Source organism: Rhineura floridana, chromosome 13, assembly GCF_030035675.1.
Source record: "Rhineura floridana isolate rRhiFlo1 chromosome 13, rRhiFlo1.hap2, whole genome shotgun sequence".
Taxonomy (NCBI): Eukaryota; Metazoa; Chordata; class Lepidosauria; order Squamata; family Rhineuridae; genus Rhineura; species Rhineura floridana.
In genome coordinates, this window is record NC_084492.1 from 240102 (window position 1) to 245911 (window position 5810).

Genomic DNA, 5810 nt, shown 5'->3' on the forward strand with positions numbered 1-5810 from the left:
CAAGGGATGAAGAGAACACGATTAGGAATTAAACATTACAGGAAAGGTTTGTTTGCTGCAACATGACAGTCATCGTTTGTAGTAACTTTAACTACATCTGAATGAAGAGAGATATACATACAAGGGATGAAGAGAACACGATTAGCAATTAAACATTACAGGAAAGGTTTGTTTGCTGCCACATGACAGTCATCGTTTGTAGAAACTTTAACTACATCTGAATGAAGAGAGATATCCATACAAGGGATGAAGAGAACACGATTAGCAATTCAACGTTACAGGAAAGGTTTGTTTGCTGCAACATGACAATCATCGTTTGTAGTAACTTTAACTACATCTGAATGAAGAGAGATATTACATACACGGGATGAAGAGAACACGATTAGCAATTCAACGTTACAGGAAAGGTTTGTTTGCTGCAACACGGCCATTTTCGTTTCTACTAACTTTAACTACATCTGAATGAAGAGAGATATACATACAAGGGATGAAGAGAACACGATTAGCAATTCAACGTTACAGGAAATGTTTGTTTGCTGCAACATGACAATCATCGTTTGTAGTAACTTTAACTACATCTGAATGAAGAGAGATATACATACAAGGGATGAAGAGAACACGATTAGCAATTCAACGTTATAGGAAAGGTTTGTTTGCTGCAACATGACAGTCATCGTTTGTAGAAACTTTAACTACATCTGAATGAAGAGAGATATACATACAAGGGATGAAGAGTACACGATTAGCAATTCAACGTTACAGGAAAGGTTTGTTTGCTGCAACATGACAATCATCGTTTCTAGTAACTTTAACTAAATCTGAATGAAGAGAGATATACATACAAGGGATGAAGAGAACACGATTAGCTATTCAACGTTACAGGAAAGGTTTGTTTGCTGCTACATGACAGTCATCGTTTGTAGAAACTTCAACTATTTCTGAATGACGAGAGATGTACATACAAGGGATGAAGAGTACACGATTATCAATTCAACGTTACAGGAAAGGTTTGTTTGCTGCAACATGACAGTCATCGTTTCTAGTAACTTTAACTACATCTGAATGAAGAGAGATATACATACCAGGGATGAAGAGAACACTATTAGCAATTCAGCGTTACAGGAAAGGTTTGTTTGCTTCAACATGGCCATCGTCGTTTCTAGTAACTTTAACTACATCTGAATGAAGAGAGATATCCATACAAGGGATGAAGAGAACACGATTAGCAATTCAATGTTACAGGAAAGGTTTGTTTGCTGCCACATGACTATCATCGTTTGTAGTAACTTTAACTACATCTGAATGAAGAGAGATATACATAGAAGGGATGAAGAGTACACGATTAGCAATTCAACGTTACAGGAAAGGTTTGTTTGCTGCAACATGACAATCACCGTTTCTAGTAACTTTAACTACAGCTGAATGAAGAGAGATATACATACAAGGGATGAAGAGAACACGATTAGCAATTAAACATTACAGGAAAGGTTTGTTTGCTGCCACATGACAGTCATCGTTTGTAGAAACTTTAACTACATCTGAATGAAGAGAGATATACATACAAGGGATGAAGAGTAGACGATTAGCAACTCAACGTTACAGCAAAGGTTTGTTTGCTGCAACATGACAATCATCGTTTCTAGTAACTTTAACTACATCTGAATGAAGAGAGATATACATACAAGGGATGAAGAGAACACGATTAGCAATTCAACGTTACAGGAAAGGTTTGTTTGCTGCAACATGACAGTCATCGTTTCTAGTAACTTTAACTACATCTGAATGAAGAGAGATATACATACAAGGGATGAAGAGAACAAGATTAGCAATTCAACGTTACAGGGAAAGGTTAGTTTGCTTCAACACGGCCATCATCGTTTCTAGCAACTTTAACTACATCTGAATGAATAGAGATATACATACCAGGGATGAAGAGAACACGATTAGCAATTCAACGTTACAGGAAAGGTTTGTTTGCTGCAACATGACAGTCATCGTTTGTAGTAACTTTAACTACATCTGAATGAAGAGAGATATACATACAAGAGATGAGGAGAACACGATTAGCAATTCAACGTTACAGGAAAGGTTTGTTTGCTGCCACATGACAGTCATCGTTTGTAGTAACTTTAACTACATCTGAATGAAGAGACATATACATAGAAGGGATGAAGAGAACACGATTAGCAATTCAACGTTACAGGAAAGGTTTGTTTGCTGCAACATGACAATCATCGTTTGTAGAAACTTTAACTACATCTGAATGAAGAGAGATATACATACAAGGGATGAAGAGTACACGATTAGCAATTCAACGTTACAGGAAAGTTTTGTTTCCTGCAACATGACAATCATCGTTTCTAGTAATTTTAATTACATCTTAATGAAGAGAGATATACGTACAAGGGATGAAGAGTACACGATTAGCTATTCAACGTCACAGGAAAGGTTTGTTTGCTGCAACATGACAATCATCGTTTCTAGTAACTTTAACTACATCTGAATGAAGGGAGATATACATACAAGGGATGAAGAGAACACGATTAGCAATTAAACATTAAAGGAAAGGTTTGTTTCCTGCAACATGACAGTCATCGTTTGTAGTAACTTTAACTACATCTGAATGAAGAGAGATATACATACAAGGGATGAAGAGAACACGATTAGCAATTAAACATTACTGGAAAGGTTTGTTTGCTGCCACATGACAGTCATCGTTTGTAGAAACTTTAACTACATCTGAATGAAGAGAGATATCCATACAAGGGATGAAGAGTACACGATTATCAATTCAACGTTACAGGAAAGGTTTGTTTGCTGCAACATGACAGTCATCGTTTCTAGTAACTTTAACTACATCTGAATGAAGAGAGATATACATACCAGGGATGAAGAGAACACTATTAGCAATTCAGCGTTACAGGAAAGGTTTGTTTGCTTCAACATGGCCATCGTCGTTTCTAGTAACTTTAACTACATCTGAATGAAGAGAGATATCCATACAAGGGATGAAGAGAACACGATTAGCAATTCAACGTCACAGGAAAGGTTTTTTGCTGCAACATGACAATCATCGTTTCTAGAAACTTTAACTACATCTGAATGAAGAGAGATATACATACAAGGGATGAAGATAACACGATTAGCAATTCAATGTTACAGGAAAGGTTTGTTTGCTGCCACATGACTATCATCGTTTGTAGTAACTTTAACTACATCTGAATGAAGAGAGATATACATAGAAGGGATGAAGAGTACACGATTAGCAATTCAACGTTACAGGAAAGGTTTGTTTGCTGCAACATGACAATCACCGTTTCTAGTAACTTTAACTACAGCTGAATGAAGAGAGATATACATACAAGGGATGAAGAGAACACGATTAGCAATTAAACATTACAGGAAAGGTTTGTTTGCTGCCACATGACAGTCATCGTTTGTAGAAACTTTAACTACATCTGAATGAAGAGAGATATACATACAAGGGATGAAGAGTAGACGATTAGCAACTCAACGTTACAGCAAAGGTTTGTTTGCTGCAACATGACAATCATCGTTTCTAGTAACTTTAACTACATCTGAATGAAGAGAGATATACATACAAGGGATGAAGAGAACACGATTAGCAATTCAACGTTACAGGAAAGGTTTGTTTGCTGCAACATGACAGTCATCGTTTCTAGTAACTTTAACTACATCTGAATGAAGAGAGATATACATACAAGGGATGAAGAGAACACGATTAGCAATTCAACGTTACAGGGAAAGGTTAGTTTGCTTCAACACGGCCATCATCGTTTCTAGCAACTTTAACTACATCTGAATGAATAGAGATATACATACCAGGGATGAAGAGAACACGATTAGCAATTCAACGTTACAGGAAAGGTTTGTTTGCTGCAACATGACAGTCATCGTTTGTAGTAACTTTAACTACATCTGAATGAAGAGAGATATACATACAAGAGATGAGGGGAACACGATTAGCAATTCAACGTTACAGGAAAGGTTTGTTTGCTGCCACATGACAGTCATCGTTTGTAGTAACTTTAACTACATCTGAATGAAGAGACATATACATAGAAGGGATGAAGAGAACACGATTAGCAATTCAACGTTACAGGAAAGGTTTGTTTGCTGCAACATGACAATCATCGTTTGTAGAAACTTTAACTACATCTGAATGAAGAGAGATATACATACAAGGGATGAAGAGTACACGATTAGCAATTCAACGTTACAGGAAAGTTTTGTTTCCTGCAACATGACAATCATCGTTTCTAGTAATTTTAATTACATCTTAATGAAGAGAGATATACGTACAAGGGATGAAGAGTACACGATTAGCTATTCAACGTCACAGGAAAGGTTTGTTTGCTGCAACATGACAATCATCGTTTCTAGTAACTTTAACTACATCTGAATGAAGGGAGATATACATACAAGGGATGAAGAGAACACGATTAGCAATTAAACATTAAAGGAAAGGTTTGTTTCCTGCAACATGACAGTCATCGTTTGTAGTAACTTTAACTACATCTGAATGAAGAGAGATATACATACAAGGGATGAAGAGAACACGATTAGCAATTAAACATTACTGGAAAGGTTTGTTTGCTGCCACATGACAGTCATCGTTTGTAGAAACTTTAACTACATCTGAATGAAGAGAGATATCCATACAAGGGATGAAGAGAACACGATTAGCAATTCAACGTTACAGGAAAGGTTTGTTTGCTGCAACATGACAATCATCGTTTGTAGTAACTTTAACTACATCTGAATGAAGAGAGATATTACATACACGGGATGAAGAGAACACGATTAGCAATTCAACGTTACAGGAAAGGTTTGTTTGCTGCAACACGGCCATCATCGTTTCTACTAACTTTAACTACATCTGAATGAAGAGGGATATACATACCAGGGATAAAGAGAACACGATTAGCAATTCAACGTTACAGGAAAGGTTTGTTTGCTGCGACATGACAGTCATCGTTTGTAGTAACTTTAACTACATCTGAATGAAGAGAGATATACATACAAGGGATGAGGAGAACACGATTAGCAATTCAACGTTACAGGAAAGGTTTGTTTGCTGCCACATGACAGTCATCGTTTGTAGTAACTTTAACTACATCTGAATGAAGAGACATATACATAGAAGGGATGAAGAGAACACGATTAGCAATTCAACGTTACAGGAAAGGTTTGTTTGCTGCCACATGACAGTCATCGTTTGTAGAAACTTTAACTACATCTGAATTAAGAGAGATATACATACAAGGGATGAAGAGAACACGATTAGCAATTCAACGTTACAGGAAAGGTTTGTTTGCTGCAACATGACAATCATCATTTCTAGTAACTTTAACTACATCTGAATTAAGAGAGATATACATACAAGGGATGAAGAGAACATGATTAGCAATTCAACGTTACAGGAAAGGTTTGTTTGCTGCAACATGACAATCACCGTTTCTAGTAACTTTAACTACATCTGAATGAAGAGAGATATACATACAAGGGATGAAGAGAACACGATCAGCAATTCAACGTTACAGGAAAGGTTTGTTTGCTGCAACATGACAGTCATCGTTTGTAGAAACTTTAACTACATCTGAATGAAGAGAGATATACATACAAGGGATGAAGAGAACACAATTAGCAATTCAACGTTACAGGAAAGGTTTGTTTGCTGCCACATGACAATCATCGTTTGTAGTAACTTTAACTACATCTGAATGAAGAGAGATATACATACAAGGGATGAAGAGTACACGATTAGCAATGCAACGATACAGGAAAGG